At 43.9% G+C, this 14199-nt stretch overlaps 1 protein-coding gene and 1 long non-coding RNA gene across 3 annotated transcripts in view; one reads left to right on the top strand and one right to left on the bottom strand.

Annotated features, from left to right (window-relative positions):
* Positions 1-14199, bottom strand: part of LOC132542436 (zinc finger protein 709-like) — a 112247-nt gene that overhangs the window by 61167 nt on the left and 36881 nt on the right. The gene's annotated exons all lie outside the window — the stretch shown is intronic.
* The window catches only part of LOC132542439 (uncharacterized), a 77167-nt gene continuing 71443 nt past the window's right edge, over positions 8476-14199 (top strand). For both annotated transcript variants that reach the window (XR_009553449.1, XR_009553450.1), the window contains exon 1: positions 8476-10161. This is a non-coding gene — a long non-coding RNA (uncharacterized LOC132542439). The remainder of the gene's footprint in view (positions 10162-14199) is intronic.

The raw sequence follows: 14199 nt of genomic DNA, 5'->3' as shown, positions 1-14199 counted from the left end.
TTTCTATTTCTTCATTTTTCTTTTTCTTTGTTATTTTTGGTCTTATTTAGATGATGCAAAACCTTACCCTGTATTAAAAAATGTTTTCGGGAGCCGGGCTGTAGCGCAGCGGGTTAAGCGCAGGTGGCGCAAAGCACAAGGACCGGCATAAGGATCCCGGTTCGAGCTCTGGCTCCCCACCTGCAGGGGAGTCGCTTCAAAGGCAAAGCAGGTCTGCAGGTGTCTATCTTTCTCTCCTCCTCTCTGTCTTCCCCTCCTCTCTCCATTTCTCTCTGTCCTATCCAACAATGACAACAACAATAATAACTACAATAATAAAAAACAACAAGGGCAACAAAGGGAATAAATAAATAAAAATAAATATAAAAAAATGTTTTCATTGGAGGCTGGGCAGTGGGGCTTTAGTGCAGTGCACATGCTACCATGTAAAAGGAACCAGGTTCAAGCCCCTGCTCCCCAACTGCAGGAGGGAAAACTTCATGAGTTATGAACCAAGGCTGAAGGTTTTTGTCTCTCTCTCATTAGTTTTTTATTTGTTAAGTTTTTATTATTTATTTTCCCTTTGTTGCCCTTATTTTCCATTTTTGTTATAAGTATTATTATTATTGTTACTGATGTCATTATTGTTAGAGAGGACAGAGAAATGGAGAGAGGAAGAGAAGACAGAGAGGGGGAGAGAAAGACAGACATCTGCAGACATGTTTCACCACAAGTGAAGCGCCTCCACTGCAGGTGAGGAGCCAGGAGCTCAACCTGGGATCCTAATGCCGTCCTTGCACTTTGCACCACCTGCGCTGATCCTGCTGTACTACCACTCGATTTGATTCCCTCTCTCATTGTTTAATAATACTCTTTTTTATCTTTATTAGTGGACACAGACAGGGAGAAACTGAAGGTAGAGGAGCTAGAGAGGGAGAGAGATAGAGACACCTGCAGCCCTGCTTTACCCCTCATGAAGCTTTACCCCTGCAGGGGCTTGAACCTAGATCCCTGTACACTGTTGCTGGGATAGCCTGAGGGTGCTTCTTCCCGAGCAAGTGCTCTCTGGGTTGGAGAGAACTCGACTGGAGCCAACCTAAGCTGCTGCGTGGGAGAGGGATCAGGAACTTGGCTAGCATCGCAGGAGAGAGACTCTGGGACTCTCGGAGCCAGAAGGCATTCCAATGTGTTTAATCAGAAAAGAAGATTCTTTTATACATCCCAAGAATGAAGTGGTAGGTTGTGACTAGGACAGTGGGCAGAGCAAAAAGAGAGTGCGAACCAGTGGGGATTAAATGGTGGAAAACAGCCTGTGACTAGGACAGGGGGCGGAGCAAAATGAGAGTGTGAACCAGTGGGATTAAACCAGTGCTCTGCAGGCAGGGCAGGTCTTAGGTAAAACAGTGACTATGTAAATAGACCACAGCATTAAGCAATGGAGCAGGGGGGAGCTGGCACACTGCCCAACACACTGTAATGTGTATACTTAATTAGGCATGCCACTACCTTGTCCCCCTCTCTTCTTCTGCCCTCTCAATTTTTCTCTGTCCTATCAAATGAAATAGAAAAAAAAGGAAAAAATGTCCAGCAGGAGCAGTGGATTCACAGTGCTGGAACTAAGCCACAGCCATGACTTTGGTTGCAATAAAATACACACTCCTGGTGGCCCAAACCACAAGGACTGGCTTAAGGATCTGGGCACAAGCTCCAAGCTCCTCACCTATGGGGCAGTGCTTCACAAGCAGTGAAGTAGGTCTGGAAGTGTCTATCTTTCTCTCCCCCTCTCTCCATCCTATAGAACAACGATGACAACAATAATAAAACAAGGGGAATGAAAGAGAATAGTTAAATACATATAAAATTTAAAAAAAAAAAAAACAGACCTTAAAAATACTCCCAGAGGGATAAAGTATATGGAAGCCTCCAGTGGAGGGTACTCTGGTGGACATGGAACTCTGGTGGTGGGAATCAACAATCTTGTTCATCATTATTAAACCACTAATTTAAAATAATGAGTAAATAAGTAAATGAATGACCAAACAATCATTTAATCAAGGGAGTGTTGATATACAAAACTGTCATATGCAGAGGGTAGGTAGCACGGGGCCAGGCAGTGGCAAACCTAGTTAAGTGCACATACCACAATGTGCAAGGACCCAGGTTCAAGTCCCTGGTCCCCACCTACAGGGGGAAGTTTCACTAGTGGTGATGTAGGTCTGCAGGTCTCTCTCTGTTTCTCTCCCTCTACTCTCAATTTCTGTCTCTAATAATGAATAAATAAAATTAGAAAAAAAAAAAAAAGGTTAGGTAGCATAACGGTTCTGCAGAGTTTCTGTGGCTAGGGAGCCCAGGTTAGTGTCAGCACCCCTTAGTCTCCAGCCACACTGTGTCCTCACCGCTTTCCGACCCTCCTACCTGCCCCCTTTGAGTCCCTGGATCAGCTGTGATAGACCACAGCTAATTAAAGTCTTACCTGTGTGATCCATTTATCGCTCCTTTTTCTTTTTTCAATCCCCCACCCATTTTGTTGTTGTTGTTCTTGTGTTATACCCAGAGATCAGATCCCATTCGCACAGAGTGGAGGCCAGAATCACATGTAAAAGCAAACACTCTTTATTGAAGCAAGCTTAAGCCTGGGCTACATGCATTTCCCAATAGTGGCATGTGAGGCCTGAAGAGAGGCAGATTAGTTGTATGCACATCAAGAGGGGGGGTTTTAGGGGGGGCCACCTAAAGTTCAGACTTGCTTGTCAAGGAGTTCTTTGACTACAGTCCAGCAGTTTTGTCTGTTAAGCAAATTTTGGGTTTTGGTGTTGTAATGACCTTCATTTACAGAACTACTGCTGGACTGTAAGTAAGCACATCGAGACTGGTTTTTCAAGGATAAGGTGCAGCTGCTCTGCAGCTGTAACTTGTTGGGTTATAGTATGGAGAAACTTCAAGGACAATATAAAGTAACAGTGGCCCTCACATTTGTTGTCATTATTATGGTTGTTGTCATTGCTCTCCTTGTATAGGACAGAGAGAAATGGAGAGGAAAGGAAAGAAAGACAGACACCAGCTTCACTACCTGTGAAGCAACCCCCTGCAGGTGGGGAGCCCAGGACTCGTACCTTGATCCTTGCTCTTCCCACCACGTGCGCTGAAACTGCTGCACTACTGCCCGACCCCCTTTTTAACATTTATTATTATGATAGAGTAACATAAAATGGAGGGAAAGACATACCTGCAGCCTACGCCACCACTACTAAACTTTCACTCCTGCATGTGGGGGCTGGACGCTGGAACCTGTGTCCTCTCACTAGGTAACTTGTGACCTTTATGGTTGTTCCTATGCATGACCACAGAATGTGAGCTCAGATCTACAGGGATGCAGAGGTCACATAGGCTCCTAAGCTGAATCTGGGCCCCAGATGACATCAAATCGATGGGGTTTACAGTCAACAATATGTATACCCCTTTCCCATATTAGGGAGCTACTTTCTTCCCTGATCCAGCTTTCTGTTCTTTTCCAGTCATGACATCATCTTTCCAGACAGTAACTTGGATCAACCTGCATATCAGATGTCAGGCTCAGGGGAAAGGAAAAAAAAAAAAACTAATATAGCCACAAGCCCTTTGGAATATATAAATTATGCCTACTAACTATATGCAAAATGGAGACAACTCATCATCTGCACTACTCCAGCCTTTAGGTTCATGATTAGTCAACAACTTGTTTGGCTCTGTATGTTAACCCTCTTTTCAGCAACCAGGATCCAGATGCCAGCATGATGCCAACCAGGCTTCCCTGGACAGACCACCCCTCCAATGAGTCCTGGAGCGCCACTTCCCTAGAGACCCAGCCAACTAGAGGAAGAGAGAGGCAGACTGGGAGTATGGATCGACCAGTCAACGCCCATGTTCATCGGGGAAGCAATTACAGAAGCCAGACCTTCCACCTTCTGCAACCCACTATGACCCTGGGTCCATACTCCCAGAGGGACAGAGAATAGGAAAGCTATTGGGGAGGGGATGGGATACAGAGTTCTGGTGGTGAGAACTGTGTGGAGCTGCACACCTCTTATCCTATGGTTTTGTCAATGTTTCCTTTTTATAAATAGATAAAAAGTAAAAATTAGAATTAAAAATATTCCTGGAAGGATTTAATATAATAAGCAGAAGAAAAAGAAAATAAACGTTAATTTCACTTATCATATATGACTAACAATTTCATATGATACACACACAGAGATATCTCTACTTTACTTTCTACCTCACTTTCCTTATTAAATTCTCTTCACCTATATAAAACTCAAAAATATAAAGAAAGAAAATGGCCAGTGGGTTAATGAATTTATAATGAAGCCACAGTGGTAAAAGAAAAAGATGGGGTGGTCTGGGAGGTGGCACAGTGGCTAAGGAACTGGACTCTCAAACATGAGGTCATGAGATCAGTCCCCAAAAGCACATGTAGCAGAGTGATGGCTGCTTCTATCTCTCCTCCTATCTTCTCAGAAATAAATAATTTTTTAAAAAGATTAAAAAAAGAACAGATAATGAAGATTATGTCATTTTATTAGAAATGAAACATGTCTAGCCACACATAGCTCTTTGTAAAATTAACATCATTATGGGGAGTTGGGCGGTAGCACAGCGGGTTAAGTGCATGTGGCACAAAGCACTTCTTCTTCTAGGTTTGCCGCACAAAGCACTAGGATTGGCATAAGGATCCCGTTCAAGCTCCGGGCTCCTCACCTCTTCCCTTCCTCTACCATTTCTCTGTCCTATCCAACGACTGCCGGGCTAGCCTGAGGGTGTTTCTTCCTGGGCACGTGCTCTCTGGGTTGGAGAGAACTCTGCCAGAGCCAACCTAGGCTGCTGCCTACTCAGCAGTGTGGGAGAGGAACCAGGAACTCTCATGGCTGAGCAGGAACCCAATGCCATGCTGCCTTTATTCACATGCATTTATACTCTCCAGGAAGGAAGTGTTAGGGTGTAAAAGGAAGAACATAGGATTAGGGGGCAGAGTGGAAAAAGAGCTCGAACCAGTGGGGATTACATGGTGGAAAACAGGATGTGACTATGAAAAGGGGGCAGAGCAAAAAGAGAGTGTGAACCAGTGGGATTAAACAGTGCCCTGCAGGCAGAGGGGGTCTCAGGTAAAAGTGATTATGTAAATAGACCACAACAGTTAAGCAATGGAGCAGGGGGAGCTGAAGTACTGCCCAACAAATGACAACAACAATAAAGACTACAACAATAAAAAACAACAAGGGCAACAAAAGGGAATAAATAAATTTTTTTTTAAATTAACATCATTATGGAAGCATGGAAATTATACTATTTAGAGTGATCATACCACATTAAGCTTCTCTGTAGTGTCATTGTCAATAAAAAAAAACAGTTAAAAATGCAAGAATGTTATACAAATTAAGTATTATCAAGTGAAGGGCAGTGGTGCACCTGGTTAAGTGTACACATCTCCATGACACAGGACCTTGCAAGAATGTTATACAAATTAAGTATTATCAAGTGAAGGGCAGTGGTGCACCTGGTTAAGTGTACACATCTCTATGACACAGGACCTAGGTTTGAGCCCTGCTTCTCTCCTGAGAGGGGAACACTTCATGAGCAGTGAACAGGCCTGCAGGTGTCTCTCTATCTCTGTCCACTCTCCATTTCTTTCTGTCCTACCAAATAGAATGGAAAGAAAGTATGGCTTTCTGGAGCCATGGATTGAAATTCTGACACTGAGCTCAAGAAATAACCCTGGTGGCAGAAAAAAGAAGATGAGGATGAAAAGGAAAACTGTTATTCAGTAATGTACACCCTCCTCTGCTTCTCTCTATAATAGGAAGAAAATATTATTTATCTGCAGGGGAGTCACTTCACAGGCCGTGAAGCAGGTCTGCAGGTGTCTGTCTCTCCCCATGTCTTACCCTCCTCTATCCATTTCTCTCTGTCCTATCTAACAACAATGACATCACTAACAGTAATAATAACTACAACAATAAAAAAACAAGGGCAACAAAAAAGGGAAAGTAAATATGTAAACAAAGTTTACAAAAAGACAATTTAGAGAGAATATGTACTTTTAACTAGACAGATACAATTTATGCAAGAAAAAAATTAAGATTCACATATTGTAGCATCGTGATTCCACTGTTTTACATTCACTGGGCTCTCCAGTACAAGTTACTTAGTAGGTCTGCAATGTCATTCTACCATATCTATACTGATAAGAATTGTTTATCTTTTTTTGTTTTTTTTTTTTTAAGATTTTATTTATTTATTAATGAGAAAGGTATGAGGAGAGAGATAAAGAGCCAGACATCACTCTGGTACATGTGCTGCCGGGGATTGAACTCAGGACCTCATGCTTGAGAGTCCAGTTCCTTAGCTACTGCGCCACCTCCCCAACCACTTTTTTTTTTAATGAAGGTTTGTCTTTATAAAAGACTTTTGATAGGGGGCTGGGCGGTAGCGCAGTGGGTTAAACGCATGTGGTTCAAAGCACAAGGACCAGCTTAAGATCCAGGTTCGAGTCCCGGCTCCCCACCTGCAGGGGAGTCACTTCACTGGCAGTGAAGCAGGTCTGCAGGTGTCTGTCTTTCTCTCCCCCTCTGCATTCTCTGTCGCATCAACAATGACATCAGTAACAACAACAATAACTACAACAATTTCCAGCTGTCTCTATTCAATTAAATAAAGACAATTAAAAACATTTAGAAATCAAGTTAAAAAACTAATAAATTTTAAAAATGTAAAATAAACGAATCCTGCTTCCTCAAAGCTCTGCCCCACTAGAGAAAGATAGAGACTTGTTGGGAGTATGGACTGACCAGTCAACGTCCATGTTCAGTGGGGAAGCAATTACAAACGCATGACCTTCCACCTTCTGAACCCCATAAATGACACTGGGTCGATAGTCCGAGAGGGGTAAAGAATAAGAGAGCTATCAGTATAGAGGATGGAATATGGAGTTCTGGCAGTGGGAAGTGTGTGGAATAGTAGCCCTCTTATCCTATAGTTTTGTGTTTCCATTACATAAATAATAAATAATAGGGAGTCGGGTGGTAGCACAGCAGGTTAAGCACACATGGCGCCAAGCACAAGTATGTACGTACATTAGAGCCCCCGGCTCCCCAACTGCAGGGGAGTTGCTTCCTTGGCTGTGAAGCAGGTCTGCAGGTGTTTCTCTCCCCCTCTCTGTATTCCCCTTCTCTATTTCTCTCTGACCTATCTAACAATGATGACAACAACAATAAAAAAACAACAAGAGCAACAAAAGGGAAAATAAATATTTTCAAAAAATCAAGAGACTTTTAAAAAATTAAATAATAAAAGAAAAAAAAGACTTAAGTGAAAAGAGAAATACAGGGAGGATACGATAACAAAGTTTCTGCCCGAGGCTCTCAGGTTCGAGGTTGTATTCTATGACCATAAGCCAGGCATATAAGCCAGGGATGAGTAGTACCCTGGCAGAAAGTGAAAGAAAAAGACAGAGATACATAAAAATGATGGGCAAAAGAGAAACAGTAAATTAAATATGTGTAAATTAAAATACAACTTATTCAAGAGGAAAAAGAAACAGAAATCTGATGTGGGGCAAGTGACTTACCCAAGAAACTGCCATCTCTTCCTCTTTCCCTGAATGTCTTTCAGGCCAGAAAATGGAAGATCAATCATACCAGTAGCTTGAGAGTCTGTTTAAACCTAGCAGCACAGCCTCTTCACTGGACAGTATGGCCCCTAGATGGAAGATACTGTAGTGAATACAAGGTACAATACCCTAGCTGTGCAATGGAAACAGAAGAGGTTCTGGAAACATGTAGTGAGTTTTCCTGCCTATTAGGACCATGACAAAGCCCACAAATTCTACTGACATCTCTTTCAACCTCTTAATTTTTCTTCAGCAAAAGCATCCACAAAAATTGAGTAAAACTGGAGTCGGGCAGTAACAGCAAGTTAAGCTCACATGGCGCAAAGCTCACTGACCAGCTTAAGGAGAGATTAAGACACCAATAGTATATTTAGTAGTCAAGAGTCATGAGAAGCAATTTAGAGTTAGATTTGCATGTTGTAATGCACAAGAGGAAAATGTCTTAGAAATATTTCTAATTCTTTCTGCCTGTTTTAAATGCAGCTTGTAAAAATTCATAGAAAGTTGCACAGAAGGGTGGGAGTAGATAGCACAGTGGTTATGCAAAGCGACTCTAATGCCTGAGGCTCTGGAGTCCCAGGTGCAATCCCTACACCACCATAAGCCAGAGCTGAGCAGTGCTCTGCTTAAAAAAAAGGGGGGGGTGAGTCGGACAGTAGTGCAGGGGGTTAAGCCGCACCGCAACACGAGAGGCGGCCGCGGAGTCGCTGCACAGGATCCTGCAGCGGGACCAGCTCCAGCAGGCCAGTCCCGCCCGGCCGCAGACACGCAGCTGGCGGCCACCTGCAGCCGCACAACCGCGCAGGCGCCGCGAGCACTCGGGAACCGCAGCCCCGCGCCTGCGCAGACGCGCTGGTCCGCCCGCGGCCAAGGCCAGAGGCCGCCGCATTCAGCGCCGCTCCCCGCCGCGGGTCTGCGCCCCCGGTCGCCCGCCGGAGCCCGGCCGGAGCCTGCCCGGGACACCCTGCGCCCGCCCCAGCGGCTCACGCCGCGCCCCCGCGGGCCCCGCAACTCGTCGCAGCTCCGCGGGCCCCAAAGCGATGCGAGGGGAAGCGGGGCCCAGACCAGCAGGGAGGCGGCGCAGAATGGCCAGAGGCGAGGCTGGCGCACCTCCCCGACATACGCAGAGCCCCAGGTCTTTAAGGCCGGTCACGCCGAGGCCTCGCCCGGCTCCAGCCTACACCTGACACACACCAGTTGTGACTGACCTGATGCCTAGCAACTGACTCTGCATGGCCGACTCACAGGTACAACTCGAACCTGCCAACCAGCCGCGTGTGTGCAGGACCCCGCTGGCGCCGCTTGGCCTGACGGGAGCTGTAGTCCGCCTCCTCCCTGTCAGCCCCGGGAGAAGAGCCGTGCGAACTACAAGTCCCAGCAACCCATGCGGCTGGCCTAAGATGACACTCCCGGAAACATTGATGTCTGCCCTGGAGCCCAGTGCTGCCTCTCTAGCCTGGTGGTTCAGGGTCGGCTTCTTGTGGTTTTTAAGGAGCAGGAAGCTCTGGATAATGGATGAGTGAGCAACTCTGCCCCATGGTGATTTAATGAGAGAAATCTAAGCTGTTATTTTTATTGATTTGTATTCATTTTGGACCAGGAAAGAGAATTGAGAGTAGGGGCCAGGTGATGGTGCACCTGGCTGAGCGCACATTACAGGCATGAGACTGAAATTATCTTCACTTATTTATTGAACAGAGACAGCAAGAAATCAAGAGGGGAGGAGACATACGGAGCGAAAGAGGCACAGACACGTGCAGGCCTGCTTCTCCACTTGCAAAGCTTTCTCCCTGCAGGTGGGGCCTGGGAGCTCGAACCTGAGTCCTTGCACTGTGACGAACCTGAGTCCTTGCACTGTGACGTGTGCTCAGGTGCACCACCACACAGCCCCGCTTTTTTTTTTTTCTTACCAGAGCACTGATCATCTGTAATTAAACTGGTGCAAAGGATTAAACCTGAGATTTGGAGACTAAGTCACTAGAGTTTCTTTGCATAAATAACCATTATGGTCTCTTCCTTGTCCCATTGTATTTATTTATACATTTCTTTCTTTTTTATTATTTAAGAAAGGAGACATTAACAAAATCATAGAATTGGAGGGGTACAACTCCACACAATTCCTGCCACCCAATCTCCATATCCCACCCCCTCCCCTGATAGCTTTCCCATTCTCTATCCCTCTGGGAGCATGGACCCAGGGTCATTGTGGGTTGCAGAAGGTAGAAGGTCTGGCTTCTGTAACTGCTTCCCCGCTGAACATGGGCGTTGACAGGTGGATCCATACTCCCAGTCTGCCTCTCTCTTTCCCTAGTAGGGTGGGTCTCTGGGGAAGCAGAGCTCCAGGACACATTGGTGGTGTTGTCTGTCCAGGGAAGCCTGGCCGACATCCTGATGGCATCTGGAACCTGGTGGCTGAAAAGAAAGTTAACATACAAAGCCAAACAAATTGTTGAAGAATCATGGACCCAAAGGATGGAATAGTGGAGAGGAAGTGTTGGGGGGACTCACTGCAAACTCTAGTGTACTACTGCTTTCAAGTATATATCTGCCCTAGTTTATGGATACATGTGAACATATGCTCTATCTCAGGGGACCGGGTCTATATCTAGGTTTTGGGACTTTGTTAGGAAGTGAACCACCTGGGATGGAATTAGAGAATACTATGAAAGGAAAGGTCTTACTTGTGTAATGAAGTTGAAGGGTTGTCGTTCCACACCTGATGTCTCTGGACACAGTCTGAGCTGAAGCATGTTGAGGTGGCAGTTGTTGTGTAGATTATGTTGAGATCGGTGGATGCAATATTATTTGATAAGAATTTGGAGAAGCATGTGGGAAAGTGGGCCTTACCCTAGAGTCCCAGGACTGGGGGAAGTTTAGTTCTCAGAGACTTTCACTGCTGTATTACTGTAAAATAATGAACAATTAATTAATGACATTTCAATGAATACAATTGATTCTATTATCAGAATGCAGAACATAATTTTACTTAATAAAACACAAACTCAGACATTAACAATAAATTTCACTAAAAACGTATACTGAAAAAAAAAAACACAAATAATCAAAATTAGAAAAAGATCTCCAGAGAGTTGTGCGCTAGCACAGTGGGTTAAGCACACACAGCGCAAAAAGCAAAAACTGGTTAGGATCCCAGTTCAACCCCCAGCTCTCCACCTTCAGGGGAGTCCCTTCACAGGCAGTGAAGCAGGTCTGAAGGTGTCTCTCTTCCTCTTTATCTTCCCTTCTCTCTCAATTTCTCTCTGTATCCAATAATTTTTTTAAATCTCGAATTAAAAGTAAAGTTAAAAAATTGGTTAAAATTGTCTGGGCTGGGGAGTCAGGAGGTAGCACAGCAGGTTAAGCACACATGGTACGAAGTGTAAGGACAGGTTTCAGACTTCCAGTTTGAGCCAATGGCTTCCCAACTGCAAGGGAGTCGCTTCAATGGTGGTAAAGCAGGTCTTCAGGTGTCTATCTTTTTCTCCTCTTCTCTCCATTTTTTCTCTGTCCTATCCAAAATCAATGATAGCTATAACAACAACAATAAAACAACAAGGGCAACAAAAGAGAATAAATATTTTTAAAAATACTTTAAAAAAAGGTGGGAATGTGCTGTGGCGCAGCAGACAGAGAACACAAGCTACAATAAGTAAGGACCTGGTTTGAGCCCCCTGTCCCCCAACTGCAGGGGGAAAGCTTTGCAAGTGCTGAAGAAGGACTGCAGATGTCTCTCTTTCTCTTTCCCTTCCTTTAGATTTCTGGCTGTTGCTATCCAATAAACAAATAAGATAAAAATTGGTAAAAACTACCAGCATCAGGATCCCCGTTTGAGTCCCTGGATCCCCACTTGCAGGGGAGTCGCTTCACAGGTGGTGAAGCAGGTCTACAGATGTCTATTTTTTTCTCCCCGTCTCTGTCTTCCCCGCCTCTCTCCATTTCTCTGTACTATCCAAAAACTACATCAACAACAACAATAACTACAAGAACAATAAAAACAAGGAAAATAAAAACGAAATAAGTAAATAAATACTAAAAGAATAATTAACAAAGAATTGTTGATCCCACACAGAATGCTGGGTAGAGAGAGTTGGGTTGTAGCACAACGCTTTAAGTGCACATGGTGCAGAGCTCAAGGATTGGAGTAAGGATGCCAGTTCAAGCCCCCGGCTCCGCACCTGCAGGGGAGTCGCTTGACAGGTGGTGAAGCAGGTCTGCAGGTGTCTTGTCTTTCTCTCCCCCTCTGTCTTCCTCTCCGATATCTCCATTTCTGTCCGTCCTATCCAACAATAAGTCAACATCAATTAACAACAACAATAATAAGTACAACAATAAAACAACGGCAAAAAAAGAAAAATAAATATTTTTTTAAAACTCTTTAAAAGAATGCTGGGTAGAAAGAAAAAGAAGGCTAGGGAGTCAAGTGGTGTCACACATCTTTAAGTGTTCAGTTTGTAGTGTTCAAAGAACCAGTTCAAGCCCCTTGACCCCACCTAGAAGAGGCAATCTTCATCTAATGTGAAGCAGGGCTGCAGGTTTCTCTCTATGTCTCTCCCTATCTCCCCTACCCCATCCATTTCTCCCTGTCTCAATCCTTTATTAAATAAATAAATATTATTTTAAAATTATACTTTAAAAAAGAAAGAAAATTCCTTTTAGCTCCATCCAAGATGGGTCAGAGAAGGTGGGCTCACTGTTCTTAATAGCTGTATAGTGTCAATTGTGTATATATACCACAGCTTTCTCAGCCACTCATCTGTTGTTGGGCCCCTGGGTTGCTCCCAGGTTTACACTATTATGAATTGTACTGCTATGAACATAGGTGTACACATATCTTTTTAGTTGGGTCTTATGGTGTCCTTGGGGTATATCTCCAAGAGAGGAATTACTGGGTCCATGTCTAGCCTCGTGAGAGTTCTCCAGACTGCTCTCCAGAGAGGCTGGACCAATTTACATTCCCACCAGCAGTGCAGAAGGGTTCCTCTGTCCAGACAGCCACTCCAGCATTTGTTGCTGCTATCCTTTTTGATGTTTGCCATTCTCACAGGGGTGAGGTGCTATCTCAAAGTTGTTTTTATTTACATTTCGTTGACAATCAGTGATCTGGAGCAATTTTTCTCGTGTTTGTTAGCCTTTTGGATTTCTTCTGTTGTGAATATTCTGTTCCTATCTTCTGCCCATTTTTGGATGGGGAAAGCTATCAGGGGAGGGGATGGATATAGATTTCTAGTGGTGGGAATTGTGTGGAGTTTAATCCCTCTTATCCTATGGTTTTTTTCAGTGTTTCCTTTTCATAACTAAAAAATAAAATTAAAAAGAGACAGAAAACCAAGACTCTGAATATTAGGAAGTATGTATTCTAATGAACCTCATTTGTGCATGATTCCATTATCCTGGTGGAATGATTTTATTTATTTATTTTCTCTAGAGAGAAGATTAGACCGGACAAAAATGGAAAGACTCCAGAGTAACACCCATAAAGTTCTATATGTGTTTTTAGGGATTGAAACTCAGAATCTGGGTATGACAAAGTTGTGCTTTACAACACGAGTTATGTCTATGTAGTCAAATATTATTTCACAGGGTCTTTCTGGTGGCATACCATTGGAAACCATAAATGATCACCTGTGTGAACTCAGATGGGTTCAAGAATCAAGAATCATCTTTCCAACAGCTGTAGAGGGAAGTCTCACAATTATATGTGCTTCACCACCACCCCCACTTCTTGTATCTGTTTATTTCTGTAGCTATATATCTATATAACTTGTCATTCGAGAATGGTGACACTGAGTCCCAGTGATAATACTAATAGGAAAATTAGTTTTAAGAGTAAGTGGCTGTGGAGATAGCATAGTGGTTATGCAAAATACTTCCATACTTGAGGCTTTCAATCCCCAGCATCAAGATAAGCCAGAATTGAGCAGTACTCTGATCAGTCTCTATATCTCATTCAAATCAATAATAAAAAAATTAATGGGAATCAGGCGGTAGCACAGCAGGTTAAGCACAGGTGGCATGAAGCTCAAGGACCAGTGTAAGGAACCTGTTCAAACCCCAGGCTCCCCACCTGCAGGGAATTCGCTTCACAGATGGTGAAGCAGGTCTGCAGGTGTCTACCTTCCCTCCCCCCCCCTGTCTTCCCCACCTCTCTCCATTTCTCTCTATCCTATCCAACAATGACAACAACAATAACTACAACAAGAAAACAAGGGCAACAAAAGGGAATAAATAAATAAATATAAAACATTAAAAAAATTAACTAAGAGAGTCCTGCTTCCCCAGAGCTCTATCCCACTAGCAAAATAGTGAGACAGACAGGCTGGGAGTATGGATTGACCTATCAATGTCCATGTTCAGTGGGGAAGTAATTACAGAAGCCAGACCTTCCACCTTCTGGACTCCATAATGACCCTGGGTCCATACTCCCAGAGGATATAGAATATAGAAAAGCTATCAGGGTAGGGGAGGGAATATGGCATTCTGGTGGTGGGAACGGTATGGAATTATAACCCTCTTCTCCTATGGTTTTGTCAGTGTTTCCATTTTATAAATAAAAATTAAATAATAAAAAAAGAGTA

The sequence above is a fragment of the Erinaceus europaeus genome, chromosome 13 (assembly GCF_950295315.1).
Source record: "Erinaceus europaeus chromosome 13, mEriEur2.1, whole genome shotgun sequence".
In the NCBI taxonomy this organism is placed as follows: domain Eukaryota; kingdom Metazoa; phylum Chordata; class Mammalia; order Eulipotyphla; family Erinaceidae; genus Erinaceus; species Erinaceus europaeus.
This window is presented reverse-complemented; position numbering and strand designations above follow the sequence as displayed.